The 16,065-nt window shown below is 41.1% G+C and overlaps 1 protein-coding gene across 5 annotated transcripts in view; it reads right to left on the minus strand.

The window, feature by feature from the left end:
* Positions 1-16,065, minus strand: part of PTK2 (protein tyrosine kinase 2) — a 235,689-nt gene that overhangs the window by 180,315 nt on the left and 39,309 nt on the right. For 3 of the 5 annotated variants that reach the window (XM_057735051.1, XM_057735049.1, XM_057735050.1), the window contains exon 3: positions 1,278-1,416. The exons of the other annotated variants lie outside the window; for them this stretch is intronic. The gene's annotated coding sequence lies outside the window, so the exon portion shown is untranslated. The remainder of the gene's footprint in view (positions 1-1,277; positions 1,417-16,065) is intronic. 5 annotated transcript variants of the gene reach the window in all.

The following is a 16,065-nucleotide window of genomic DNA, read 5'->3' on the forward strand; positions in this document are numbered from 1 at the left end:
ACCACAATGCACTCTCCACAGCGGGGAACATGTCGGCGGTTCTGCACACTGTCTCCAGGGCCTCATTGCTAGAATGGTTAGTAAAATGGGCTGGCCGTATTCAACACATGCTTCTGTCCCCTGTAGGTAATGAGGAGATGGCAGAGGGAAATTCTATTTTAGTTTAGCGGCCACAACCACAGTGAAGGCATCAGAGGTTCTAGGCATCAGGACCTGACACTAAGCTCTGTGACAGCGAGGCCTGCCTGGGTCTCGGGCACTGCTTCACCTCCAAGCCCCAGCACAGGCGCTTGACCAACATTTACCGCGTGAATACATGAAGTACACGTGTAGCAAGCCTGCTTTCCTTCCCCATAAGAATGGAAAAAGAAAAAGTGATATAAATTCCAGGAAAACCATGTGTCCTTCCCCATCCCACATAAAAAATAAATTACACAACTGTAGTATCCTGATACTCCATCAGAACTTCCACTGCAGATTTTAGTAGTGTGAAAATGAAACTAGTGTGTGAGATGAGATAAAAATCATTAGGAGGCTAGCAAATAATGCCATAAGCAAGACCAGCGAGCAGGAAAATCCTTCATACACTGTATAATTTTGTCCAATCTGGCTTCCCTAGAGAAACCTGGTCTTAAATAAGAAAGTCACTGGGAAAGAACTATTAAGAAACTGCTTATAAACGTCACAAAAGCAGCTCACAAAGATACAACTCTGACTTGCACAGTTCTCACACAGGTATCAAGGTTTTGTCTGCCTTGAGTTAGTACCAAAGACTTCGGGCAGTGCTTCTTAGAAGAGTAAAGCACTGCTAGAGGCTTTTACATCAACCAGCAGGAGGAATGCAAAAGAGAACCATAACTCACATGATGCACACACGATTAAATTTATCTTCATTAATCCAAAGCTACAGACTGAAATGAAGTCAGCACTTTCACAAGATGGCAGCTCCATCAGCAGCGGATAGCTGCAACATCCCCCAGCTGCCGCAGTAGGGTATCCCGCTCTAAGCTTACTTCCAGGAAGACTCACAGAACTACCATTCCTATGTCACTGTGTCTCACTGTTTCCACCACAAACACAGAAAAAAATTTTCTAAAAATTTTAGCATCAATAAAAATTATGACTTGCTAAGTGCTAAAGAAATTTAGGCTTAATAATGGCTATAATCACCTTCTGAAGACAAACAGACAACAGGTCTTAAAACAAAACATACTCTGAAAGGTGAGAGTATTGGTATTACTTGCCTCCCCTGCCAAGTTTCATAGCAAATACCATACCTCCCTTCCGTTACTCCGGAGGACTCTGAGGAACTGAGGAAGGCACTGAATTTGCACCTGGAAGACGCAGAGGAGGCCCAGTTCTACCGGTGAGACAAAGAAAGAATCATTTCTCCATCCTGAACCTCAGTCTGTTCACCTGTAAAACAGGGACAATGACAATACCTATCACTTATTGAACAGTGATGACACATCAGTCACAAAACAGCAGCAGAGCAACACCAATAATAACGAAAATATAATGAATAATGATAACAATGGTGCCAAGTTAATGCTTACTACGCACCAAGCCCTATTCCAAATACTTTGAAAATATTGACTTATTTAGTTATTGAAAACCAATCCCATGAGGCAGACTCTACTACCCTCACTGCACAGATGAAGACATTGGGGCACAGAGAGATAACCTCTTCCAGGTCACAGAGCTTCTGAGAAGCAAAGCTGGAAATCAAACTCAGCTGCCAGGCTCCACAGTCTGTGTTCCTCACCAATCTGCTAAGTGCTTTACACCTATTTTCTTAATTAGTACTTACAACAGCCAATAAGGGAGGTGCTGTATCCCACATGTGACATGTGAACAAACTGAGGAGCAGAGAAGGTGAGTAACACACCTAACATTGAGCGAGCCGGTCAGCAGTGGAGCTGGAATATGCACGGGTACTCAGACGCCAGCCAGGCCACACATTTCAACCAGCGCCTGCGGTGATGCCACCTGCAGAGGCTGCAACACTCTCCAGAAAGTCGGGACGCAGGCCCCACCTGGCCTGCAGATGACTGAGTCACACTGAGGACCTAAGGGACAAAAGGAAGACAAGAAACATGCCCACAGAAAGAACACGAGACAGGCCACTCTCTCCCCTACACAGCACCCCATGACAGTCCCTGGTGTCAGCACTCCTGCCCAGAACAAAGTCAGATAAGGTGCTGGACACGCGGCTGGTAGGTGAGAGACGCATCAGAACCACGCAGAGATAAACACACCCCGGGATGAAGCCACACTGAGAAAGATGAAACAGGAAAAGGCCTTCTAAAAAGGCAAGGAATGCTGAACCTATCGTCAATCTAACTGAACTAGAGTTATTTCCAGAGACACTAATTCATGGCCATGTCTAGCTCATTTTGCCATATAAAAGATCAGAGCTAAATTCCAGGTTTAGAAACTGCTGGGAGGTTATTCGCCATTAAGTTTAAGAGGGGGAAAAAGGGTCCTGAAAAGTGTAGGAAGAATGCTGCTTTAGTTTTTCAGGTATAGTGAGTGGTAGACGTATAGTAACATAGGATGGGACGAGAAACTCACCAAAATTTTCACCCTAACTATATAGGTTATAAAGTAGAGAGGTTTTTTGTTTATATTGACCAAAACTAGACAGATATCAAAAGGCAATCAAGTAGTTACTTATTTTAATGTTACAACTGCTCAAACCACCTTTGAAACTTTCACTGTATTGGACGTGCGTACAGACATCCACCTTAACTCAGCATTTCCTCCCTGTACATTCCACAGTCTGGCCACTCAGCTTATTCAGCAAACAGCGACAGGATCGAAGGCCTGGCTCCCGAATCGGGTAACCAGGTAACCAAACTGAGACACCCTCTGGGGAAGGTTAGAAACCAGGCCCTGTGGCTGCAGGCTGCAAGCCCACATCTGCAGCTGAAGGGGCGCTGGTGCCAAGGGGGGCCCCTGGTGGTGAATGCGTCTCTTCTACAACCTACATGCCTCAGCTATAAAGAGGGAGACACCAACCACCTACACTTTAAATTACCCCTCGCTGTGGCCGGGAAAAGGGAAGTGTTTCTATACTGTGACTCCATACTCTGTTTTTGAGAAACACCAGAAGCATCCTGGATGGATCCAGTCCTTTTAAGTCCTATTCTGAATAAGAGGCACAAATAAGATGGCTTCTCTTTCCAAACACAGCTGCGTAGTGGTTGGCTTTCTTTGTCAATCTGCCTCTTCCAGGATTTTGCTCTTGCCACACTGATATCAACAGACATTATTCTAACTCAGTAAGAAATTTATGGAGTCACTTTTCCAATTCTACCTAAAAATTTTTATCATTAAAAAAACTCATTAAACTCAGCAATAAAAAAAGAATGAAAGAATGCCATTTGCAGCAACATGGATACAACTAGAGATGATCATATTAAGTGAAATAAGTCAGAAAGAGAAAGACAAATACCATACATATGGTATCGCTTACATGTAGAATCTAAAATATGACACAAATGAACCTATCTACGAAACAGAAACAGACTCAGAGACATAGAGAAGAGACTTGGGGCTGCCAAGGGGGAAGGGGAGAGGGAGAGGGACAGACTGGGAGCTTGGGGTTGGTAGATGCAAACTACTACATCTAGAATGGATAAACAGCAAGGTCCTACTGCAGACCACAGGAAACTATATTCAATATCCTGCTGTAAACCATAATGGAAAAGAACAGTTAAAAAATAATGTATATAATGTGTATAACTGAATGACTTTGCTATACAGCAGAGATTGGCACAACAATGTAAATCAACTATACTTCAATTTTAAAAAGTTATTAAGGGACTTCTCTGGTGGTGCAGTGGTTAAGAATCTGCCTGCCAATGTAGGGGACATGGGTTCAAGCCCCGGTCCGGGAAGATCCCACATGCCACAGAGCAACTAACCCCATGTGCCGCAACTACTGAAGCCCATACACCTAGAGCCCGTGCTCCACAACAAGAGAAGCCACTGCAATGAGAAGCCCGCGCACTGCAACAAAGACCCAACGCAGCCAAAAATTAAAAAAAAAAAAAAAAAAAGTTATTAAAACCAACCTCACCCCTATTAGGATGATAACTATTTTTTTAAAAAATATGAAAATAAGTGTTGGCGAAGATGTGGAGCAACTGGAACCCTTGCGCACCACTGGTGGGAAAGTAAAATGGGACAACTGCTATAGAAAGGACTCTGGAGCTTCCTCAAAAAAATCAAAACCAGAACTACCATGTGATCCAGCAATTCCACTTTGGCAATTCCATACCCAAAAGAACTGAAAGCAGGGTCTTGAAGAGATTTGCACACCTATGTTCACAGCAATTATTCACAACAGTCAAGAAGCGGAAGCAACCCAAGTGTTTGCCGATGGCTGAGTGGAGACGTAAAATGGGTATATATTACAGTGGGATATTATTCTGACTTTGAAAGTAAGGAAATCCTGTCACATGAAATAAGCACAAATACTGTATGATTCACTTATTTGAGGCATCTGAAGTAGTAAAGCTCACGGAAACAGAAAGCAGAACAGTGGCTACCAGGAGCTGGGGAGAAGGGAAAAGGGGGTACAGAGTTTCAGATTTGCAAGATGAGCCCTAGAGATCTGTTTCACAATGAAGTGAATACACTTAACACCACTGACCTGCACACTTAAGAACAGCTAAGATGGTAACTTTTATGTTCTGTGTTTTCTATCTATACCAATAAAAAAAACTTTTTAAAATGTTAAAACCACTTTAAAAGAGTGAATCCATCCTACACTTTAAAACAAATCTGGAAATATGATACAATTATGTCTACTTTTACACAGGAGGCAGAAAGCCTTGAGACATCAGAACAAGCCCAAAGCGCAAGAGGCAGGAAAGAGACAATAACCAGTCCTCGACTAGGCTGGATACTGGCTCAGCACTGGACAAGGGGGCTTGATGTGTCTTAAAAAAATTAATCTCCTAGAAAACTTTGAGATATTTACTTTATCACCATTTTCAAGAGAAAGGAAACAGGCTTAGAGAGGCAAAGGACTTGGGATAAGATCAGGCTGTGTAAAACTCAAAGCCACATGTGATTCCAAAGCCCAAATCATTTCATCTTTTCCACCCCCTGAAGCCTGAAAGCCCAATGTTGTCCATTCAGTTTATTTCAAATATTCCCTGAATCCGAATCCTGCCACACAGTAGATATGTGACCTGGGGCACTTTTCTTTTTAACCTCTCTCTGACTTGGTTTTTTCATCAATCGAAGGAAGTTTAAAATGGCATCTACAGTTCACAGTAGAGTTAAATCTCACAACACACAGGGCTTTGAGAGTACAGCATTATTTGGTGCATTACTGTGCATCTTCCGTGCTGGCGCAGTGACTTAAGCACCAGGGGTCCAAAAATAACTGGGACAGAGCCTGGGCCACTGAGGAGTTCAGAGCTCACAAGAGGACAAGCACGTAAGTGCCAGCACCTACAGCTCCTGCTCCTCATAGACTGGTCTAAGAAACCCCCAGTAAATCTCCTGTACGGTTTGAGGCTGAAATGATTCATGTTTATTTGCAACACTGAAAAACTGGGAACATGTTCAAAAGAAGGGAAATGAGCAAATAAAGTTTGGAACATCAAAATGAGTGACTATACAAGCATTAAAAAATAGTGTTTGCTGAAAATCCTTCATTGATTCTGGAAAATACTCATTAATGGAAAAAAAGCAACATGTACTATAAAGAGTTAAGGCAACTCCCAGTCCTAAAATGCAAGGATTTTCAAGATATATATTTTAAGTAATAAAAAAAAAAGATATAGAGGAGTATGTAGAATGTGATATCTTGGTATAAAGCAAAAGAAAGATCTGTGCACATGCACTTCCTTGTACACACAGAGAGCACCTGTGGGTGGTTATGCAAGCGGGAACTGTGAGTCATGGAGAGAGAGAGTTAGGATTCACTTCACACCAATCTGAATTTTGTACCATGTATATCTTGGTTCAAAATAAGAAATGAACATAAAAAATAACTATTTTAAAGAACTGATATCTAGTACAGTTCCCAATATTTAGCAAGTAAACAATCCTTTCTAAATAACACACAAAGGAGAAACTGAGAAAATGTTCAGAACAGTATGATAAATAAAAACAGAATATCAAAATTTTTAGAATGCAGCTAAAAGAGTACTGGGTACTTACAGGGAATTTTTTAATTTAAGCACTTATATTTAAAAGGTAAAAACATGAGTTTTCCATGTTTTTACCTTGAGAAATAAGAAAAACATCAGCAAATTAAACCCAAAGTTAAGAAGTCAAGAGAGAACAAGGAACAGCACTGGGGCAAAAGGAAAAATGATTAATAATGATCCTGTCTTCATTTAAAAGTTTGCTATCATCCAACATAGATTTTTTGCATTAACACGACTTTTAAAAATACCACATTAAACTATTACTTACCCTGATTACTGAGATTTTGGGGGTCCCTGAGAAATGCCTCACTGGAGTCCTGCCCACACATAGCCATTCCCACACTTCACTTCCTCCCACTGGCCCCATCTACCTCAGCCCCAAGGCTCCCCATGCTCAGGGCATATCACCTAGGGCGTTTGTGAAACTAGAAACATTTCTGCCCAAGGCATGTTAAATACAGTCACTCAATTTTAAAAGTTCCCTTCTGAGAACAATGAAGGTATTTAACACTTCTTTTTAAGGACCAGAATCACAGTAACGAAACTCAAAGCATATCTAGTTTACTTGACACAGCTGCATTGCATGTTTTACACTGGACCAGCAAACTCCTGAATTCCTAAATGTCTGACCTTAAATGAGGGAGGCAAGCCCTAAAAATGTGTGAGCAACTTCCATGCTTGATTATGGCTATTTGCACTTCCTATGACAGCAGAAATCCTTCTTATTCTAGTCCAAAGATCCAGAGTAACAGCAGCAATGGCTCAAATCCACAAGCCACACAGGCAGGGCAGGGCATGGCGGCTAAAGAAGAGGAGAGTTTGTAAATAGCTAATTTACTCAAAAAGTCCTCCTTCCCCCTTTTGTGAGATTTCTGAATCCAAGGCAGATGCAACAATGGGCAGTAGAACAGCATTTCCTTCTAGAAAAACAGGAAAAGTGGATAAAATATAAGCAGAGAGCTGCTAGGGCAATGAGAACATCTAGAGGGGCTAAGACTTCAGAGCATGAAGAACCACAAAGCTGGGCTGATCTCCTGCAGCTACTTTGCACTTTGGTATTTAATTGCCAATCCTGCAAACAAGAAGGAGGCTGAGAACCCGGGCTCAGCATCCACAGAAAACTGCTGCCAGAGGAGAGGGTTTTTGCTAAAAACCTAAAAGTAGGGCTTCCCTGGTGGCACAGTGGTTTAAGAATTCACCTGTCAATGCAAGGGACATGGGTTCAATCCCTGGTCCAGGACGATCCCACATGCCACGGAGCAACTAAGCCCCATAACTACTGAGCCTGTGCTCTAGAGCCCATGAGCCACAACTATTGAGCCCCTGTGCCGCAACTACTGAAGCCCATGTGCCTACAGCCTGTGCTCCGCAACAAGAGAACCCACCGCAATGAGAAGCCCACGCACGGCAAGGAAGAGTAGTCCCCGCTCTCTGCAACTACAGAAAGCCCGTGTGCAGTAATGAAGACCCAATGCAGCCAATAAATAAATAAATAAATTTAAAAAAAATAAAAATAAATGAATATCATATTTAAAAAAAAAACAACTAAAAGCAAATGTAGTATATTTCCTGCCCAACATTACTCAGCAATAAAAGGAAGGATACTGACACAGGCTACAACATGGATGAAACCTGAAAACATTATGCTAAGTGAAAGAACCCCAACACAAAAGTATTTAATATATATATTAAACACTATATAAAATATTCAACCTAAATCCCACAAAAGTTCTAAAAAATTACCTTTACCTACAGCTCTTCAATCCATTTAGGTAGAAGATATTCCACAGAACAACATTTTTTAAAAACTTCCTAGAAAGATAATCTTTTAGGGAAAAAACTTCTTTCAGTTAATTAAATAAAGCCATTATACGGACTGTTGCTCTCTGGGGACATGGCCTCTGCATGCATCTTTAACTAATAAAGTTGTTCATTCAAAACCAGAAAACTAAACATCAAAAACAGATGAAAAGGTAACTAACAAGAACAACTGAAAACATTCAAATTCTGACTCTAGGGGAAAAAAAACAAGATCTAATTACAAAACATAGCAACATGGACCTCCTATAATACAGGAGTTACTTAAAATATACATACCTAATTTGCACATTTTTAAAAAATCTATTTTACTTCCCATTATGTGATTGGGAGGAAAAGAGCCAAGAATCTGCAAAAATACTCTGAAGTATTTAAATGTTCTTTTTTTAATCATTATTGCATACTTTTATAGTTATTTCCTGGGGAAATTGTAATTTATTTCAGCTGTGGCTTTAAAATCTCCAAATCTGATTTTGCTGAAAATAAAGTTATGAAATGAATGTGTCTGTATAAAATGCATTTAAATTACTTATGAGAGAATGTACGTTTATTTTTTGCTATAAATACATGTAACAGTCTGGATATAATTACAGGTGGCTTAAAGCATACTCCTTTCATTGGCATCCTTGAATTATCACCTAAGAACTACCTTTGAGTATAGGAATTTCCTTCCTAATTTCTATTTCCCAAGCTTTTTATGGAAATCAAATATTATCTAAGTGAACAATAGAAACGTGAATTAATCCAACAAGAATAAAAGAGAACACAAAAATAACATCATTACCACCTGCAGTGTTTCCTGTAAAATGTAACTACACGTTCCTAGTCCCAAAATATACCAAGTACATTTACAGCTGTTTCCATGTGACCTCAAAGGTACAATCTATACTTACTACAATATGCTCTTTCCATACAGCAGTTGACTGAAATTATTTCTTCTTTTGAAAACTATACTCAGGACAATCTCATTCCTAATATCCTCAACTTGGCTCCACCTCATTCTAACAGTTATCTAAGAGACAGAATACACTCTCCTCTCTGTGTACATCTATTCATAATCTAGAGTAAATCCGTTTTTTTGTCTCCCTTACAGAGTCAGGCACTACAAAAAAAAGGCCCCATCACTAAGTCTGCTGCTGCAGCTAAGGAAACAACTCTGCTCCGCACTGCCATTTGGGAAAATTCCTGACAGCAGCCACAGTGTGTCCTAGAATAAAAACAGCCATCATGATTATTGTGTAAATGCCACGCAAACATTTGACCATGCTTTTTATCCTCTTCCAGATAAAATCCGCTTATGAACTGAGTCCATTTTCATAATTAGAATATTTTGCATGAAAAGCTACACCCCACCCTTTTCCCTATCTTCTTACCTGAATAAAAGTAAGGTGGGAGAAAAAGATGGGGTTTGGGAGCAAAGAGAAAGGAGGATACATTTTCTTTAACCTTCCAGAAGTATGCACCACACAGAAAATTCTCTTCAGTGTCTAATAAATACAAGTCTATCCTGACCTTTACAGCTAAAGATTTACTCTAAAGATTAAGTCAGACTCAAGAGAACCAATACATTTTTAGTAATTAAAAATATCTTTTATATATTCACTAATTCAAAATTTTTCATTCAAGAAATTTATAACAGAAATTATGACAAAATTAAGCACACAAGTGAGCAAAGATTTCACAAATACACCCCTGCTACTGACATATGTACGATGCAGTAAAGTTCAGCTCTGAACAGTGAAAATTCAGCTCCAAGACTGACCCAGGCTCATCTGCCCTCAGGCCACCAAAACAGGGGAAATTTAGGGTTGACAGTTTCCATATAAACACAACAGACAGCCTTCATCAACACTGTAGGTCCAGAACAAAACTATCATTTGAGGACACCCAAATCTTTCCCATTTAGTTCTTAAGAACCAGTCTGGCCATGGTGCCTAAAAGTCACATTCACCCCTGGTTCTAGGGTATGTCCTAACCTATGTCATACAGAGGTTATGAGCAAATGTCATACACACACCCAAACACCATTATTCTACCAGGCTCTTGTATTTCAAAGCAGTCACTTCACTAAGGCTTACATAATGAAAAATTACTTTAATACTTACCCTGCAGTAACTATTCATCTCAATTTCACAAATTAACAGAGATTTTTTTTAAAGGGAGAGACTAAGTTATTAAAATGTACATCAAAAACTAGAAGAAGAGCCAAAAGTGATTCCCAATCTCCAACCAATCATCTGCAAGATGAGAGGGAGAACCTGACCTTCAGCAGTGCCGAGCAGAGGGTGGGGTCTCGGCAGGCTTCGGCAATGTGCCCACCAACAAATAAGCCCTCGGGCACCTCCCTTCTACTCACGCTCACCCAGCAGGCCCCACGCCACCTGCTGCTCACCACACTAACACATCACTGACGCGTGGGCAAGTGACCATAAGAAAACGACCTCTGCTTGAAGGAGCTGGGGTTAACATTTGTATTTATGACAACCCAGCATTTGGTAAGCCAGCCAAGAAATGCTACTTTGCATTAAACACAGTGAAGAATAAACCAAATATCTTACGTCAGTATAACAACAAACTGAAATGAAAGTTTTGCCAAAAGAAAATAGGCTTCCCTCTGTCAAAATGGAAATAACGAGATTTTGTAGACAGTAAAATCAGCAGCTAAGGTAATATTAAAACAAGTACAATTTTACCATATTATTTTCCAGAAAATTTAGAAGGACAGCACATGAGCTGTGTGCCATGAAAAGGCACTGATGCAGGGATGTCTACTTCAGCCAGGAAGGGATAACTAGTATGGAAAATGCCCTCCCAAGGTAAACACGTGGAAAAATGGACAAAATCCAGGAAACAGCTTCTTTCAGATCTTGAGACAACAGGCAAGGCAGGCCTTGTGATCCCCACCGTCCCCGCCTCTGTCTGGCTGGAGGCACCCCTGGACAACGGTATAGGAAGGGGAATCCAAGCAGAGCACAGCAGCTTCAGGAAGCTGAGAAAATTTCAAGTCTGGGGAAGCTGAGTGAGCTGACATTTGCAAGGCAGAGTATCGGAGATGAAAAGTTATAGAAAATAAGTTTCAAAAATCTGCACGATGAGCGAGAGGGCCACGTGGGACAACATGTTTAGCAGCAAGTGTCAACCCAGAACTCTATACCCAGAGAAACTTCCTCAAAATGAAGGTGTTTATCGAGAATGGACAGACAAGACATGGTAGACTCATAGAATGAAACACTACTGAGCAATGAAAAGGAACACAACAACACAGATGAGTTTCAACTCTACCCTGCTAAAAGAAACACCTTACACAGTCATATATACTGCTGACGTGAAATCCTGGAAGAGACAAAACTGATCTGAGGTGGAAGAAAAACAGCAGTTGTCTCAGGTGTGGGGGGATGGGTTGGGACAAGGACTGTGAGCATGAAGGAACTTTCTGGGGCCCTCTTGGGTACAAAAGCCTTTCTGTACCCCCCACTTCTTGTTTGTAGGAAAAAGGTTTCAGCCTCCTAGACCTTCCCTGAGTTCCAAAGGGCAGATTCAACAATTACTAACTAGAGGGGTGAGGGAATGCAGAAACAGAGGAGCAGTCAAGCAACAACAGTGCAGCCTTAAAGCAGGGTTCTGCTTCCTCCTCCAGGGGCATATGTAACAATCTGATACAGGTCTCCAGTCCTACAGGGACTAAGGGCCCCACCCAGGTGGGGGATGTTAACTTCAGGCTGAGCAGAAGCATGTGGACCCCAGACTGGTTAGAAGCAGAAGACTGATGATTGAGATTCCTTGAACACCACCCGGTTACCTACCCTTCCACCAACCAATCAGAGGATGGTCACACACCCTGAAGCCCTACCCACCCACCCCCCCGCCCCCAAATTTTACCTATAACAACTCTTCCTCAAGAACCATCAGGGAGTTCAGGTCTTTTGAGCACCAGCCACCCATCTGTGCTCCCTGCTGAGTCCTGCAATAGCTTCTCTCCTTCAAATCCCAATATTTTGGTTTGTCTGGCCTCACTGTGCATTGGGCACACAAACTTGGGCTCAACAACAAAATGAAAATGGTCTATATTTTGATAATTTTGGGTTGCAAAAGCAATGTTAAACTTTGTAAATCTGATAATTATATGAATTATATCACAGTCATATTGTTCTTAGCACACACTCACTGAAGTATTTAAGGGGGTAAAGGGCATGATGGCTGCAACCTACTCTCAAAGGCCTTGGTAAAAATTAAACATATGTGTGTATATGTGCACATATATATACATGGGGGGACAGAGAGAGGACAGGGATGGAGGGAGAGGGAGAGAACAGGAAAACAGGGATGGGGTAGGGATGGCAGGCAGGCAAATGCAACAAAGTGTTCATTTAGCATTTGGTGAATCTAGGTGAAGTGGGGTTTTTGGGAGTTCCCTATACTAGGTCTTACAACTTTTCCATAAAAGAAAAAAAATTTTTTATTAAAAAAAAACAAAACATGCTATACACCACAAACATTGTAAAGTAACTATACTTCAATCTAAAAACACTGAAAAAGAACTTCCCTGGTGGTCTAGTGGTTGACAGTCCGCCTTCCAATGCAGGAGATGCAGGTTCGATCCCTGGTCAGGGAACTAAGATCCCACATGTGGTGGGGCAACTAAGCCCACATGCTGCAACTAATGAGCCAGAGGAGACCACACACCACAACTACAGAGAAGCCCACGCCCTGCAACTAGAGAAACCCACGTGCCACAACTAAGACCCAATGCACCCAAATAAATAAATATCTAAAATAAATAAATAAATATAAATGTAAATCTTACTAGAAAAAAATATAAAAATTAAAAATATTAAAAAACATAAAACAAAACAAGGAGCAGCAAACCAGAAAGGGTGCTGGATGGGGTTTCAGAGGCACCAACCCAGTGGTCTGATATTGACAAAAAAAGGCAAAAGTTGTGTTATCGCATGCTGAAATTGACAAGTGTTTGCAGTGCAGCAGATCCCAAGTCACCCAGGAAAGCTAAAACTGAATTTAATGTCTTTTAGTACATTTTGCTTAATATCTGTTAAGTATCCTTTTGAAAAATACAAGAAAATGAATATGGTTACGTATTTTCTCAGCGTACGCTCCACTGTTTTTTTCCTATTCTGCACATACACAGTGAGTCACACTGAAACCTCTTGGAAGACAGTGTACATGGCAGCTACACTCAACACGTGTGGTACAGCAACAACACACACCGGGGTCAGCACCCCGCAAAGCGCTCTCCCGAGTCCATGCAACTGGACCGCTGACAGCACCCGGAAATGCCGTCAACTGTAAGAAGCAACCCAGTCCTCTTCTCAGCCTTCAGAACCAGGGTTACGTTAATGCAGATTCCAGAGATAAACACAGGGATGGAGCCACACAACAAAATGTAAGCAGAACAATTCCAATCTCTCTTCTGTTCCTCAATATGCCGTCAAGGAGGCTACTGGCAGATCTTCTGCAACTGCTCCCCATACAAAGGATGGCAGGCGGGGCTGTGGTGAGCAGGTCTGGGCACAGGGTGGTTTACATCTCCAGGGGAGAGTAAGGTGTGCCTCAAACACAGAGGGGCACATGCAATAAAGGAATAGAAACCAGCCTCATTTTATCACTGATTCTATTATAAGCACACAGAGGAGTATCCTCCCACCATAAAATCACAAAAAGCTCATCATTTAGAATAGCAGCCTTCTCATATTCTAAAGTCAAATTTTGATTTTTAAATAAAAATTAAAACACACACACACACACACACACACACACAACTTTCCATTTCAACTTCCCTCCCTGCTCTATACAAGCCTTTCCTAAACAACAGCTTACTGGGAAAAAACGCTAAATAAACTGCTCTGAAGGACATCAAAAGACACCACAAAGTAATAACAAGCAACTCTCTTGCATACTTTTAAGAAACTATATTTACAATCACAATTAAGTCTTACGTTCAGTGAAGCTAACGTATTATTTTCTGTATACGTCTTGTTATTTCTAGCAGTGTAAAATATAACTGCACCCTACAATTATAGCTGACTAAACAGAAGAGCTGAAGACTGCATAATTAAATTTGTCTCATTAATCAGAGAAAACATTTTTTATTAATATTTAAGGCTAGAAAACTATTTTTCTCCACAGCTAGAATAGCTTGCAAAACATGGAAGGAATCCTAAAATAATTTAACTTTTAAAACATCTTTTACTTATGTTAATTACATGACATCTGTAATATACTATCATATTGTACAAAGACATACCACATCATAAAGCCTTTGGAGGTCATGAATAAATAAGCAGACAAAAATCAGCCAAAGACTTCAAGGTTATGTGTTTTCAGAAGCAGTGTCTATGCTAAAATCTATTTCACTTAAACTTCCACGATACCTCATCCAGAAAAATAAAATGTAAGCCAGCTTGAAAGAAAAGCTGAGCTCGTGTGTGCAATATCTGTGTGTATATACACAGGAGTCACTTATTTTGTCTGTCTGTTTTGTTTTTAAGTTTGGTGTACAATTTCCATACAGAAAAGCCTCCAGTTCAGTGAGTTCTGACGAACATCCTCAGTTGCATGGCCATCGCCATACGGAAGACACGGCCTCTTTCCATCACTCCGAGAAGTGCTCTCATGCCCTTCTGTTCACAGGTCTCTCCTACCCTCAGCCCTAGGCAACCACTCACCAAACTTCTATTCTCAGAGCTCTGCCTTAACCAAAATGTTATATGAAAGGAATCATAGTTATATTCGCATTTCGTGTTCTCAGTTGGTAGAGTGCTCTGGCGATTCACCCATTTTACTGCCCATGTCAGCAGTTAATTCCTTCCTATTGCTGAATGCGATTCCACTGTAGGGGTGGACCACAATCTGCCCACCCACTTACCAGCTGATTGGGTATTTGAGGTGTTCTCCATTTGAAATGATTATGAGTAAAGCTGCTATAAACATTCATATATATGGACATGAATTTTCATTTCTCTTGGGTAAATACCTCCAAGGAGGATTACTGGATTATATATCCAACTTTATAAGAAACTGCCAAATTGTCTTCCAACATGGTTATCACACGTTGCATTCCCACCAGCAAAGCAAGAGAGTTCTGTTTCACATCTCTGTCACTGGGCACTGTCACCCCGTGTTGCCTTATTTTGTTTTGATGTTCGCCATGCTAACAGGGCTGCAATGGCATCCCAGGGCGGCTGTCATCCGCATGGCCCTGATGATGAATGATGCTGAGCACCCTTCCGTGTGCTTACTCTTCTCCATACGAAAAGGATGAACTGCCTGCTCAAACCTTTGGGTCATTTTTTAACTGAAATGTTTACTGACACTTCTTTTTTAATTTAGTATGGTTGCTGTACAGTATTACATAAGTTACAGGTGCACAATATAGTGACTCAGTTTGTAAAGCTTGTCCTCCACTTACAGTTATTATAAAACACTGGCTATATTCCCCGTGTCGGACAGTATCTCCCTGTAGCGTATTCTATACCTGATAGTTTGTACCTCTTACTCCCCTACCCCTGTAGTACCCCTCCCCAGGCCCCTCCCCATTGGTAACCACCAGTTTGTTCTCTGTATCAGTGGGTCTGCTTTTTGCTGTTGCTGTTATACTCACTAGTTTGTTGTATTTTTCTAGGCTCCACATGTAAGTGATATCATACAGTATTTGTATTTCTCTGTCGGACTTATTTCACTTAGCATAACACCCTCCAAGTCCATCCACACTGCTGCAAATGGCAAAGTTTTGGTCTTTTTAAAGAGACATCTATCCTTTTTAACAGAGAGTTAAAGAAGAAATGCTGAAAAGCTTGTATATTTGATAAGCCACTTAGAAGTCATGAGGAAGAGACAAGAGTCTGAAACGCTTCCTTACCAGCCCAGTGCCCAACACCCTACTGCCCCCCGCCAAAAAAACCTATGATATGTCAGGACTGGTAGAAAGAAAAAAAACTCCCTCCCTCCTCTCCTTACTCTGAATGTAAAAACCACAGGAAAAGTTGTCTCCCTACTTCTAGGGGCAGGAATGGACTGATTTCCCTATTTTTACAAGTATTTGCTGAAACTACATTCC

This window comes from Hippopotamus amphibius, chromosome 5, assembly GCF_030028045.1.
Source record: "Hippopotamus amphibius kiboko isolate mHipAmp2 chromosome 5, mHipAmp2.hap2, whole genome shotgun sequence".
Lineage (NCBI taxonomy): Eukaryota > Metazoa > Chordata > Mammalia > Artiodactyla > Hippopotamidae > Hippopotamus > Hippopotamus amphibius.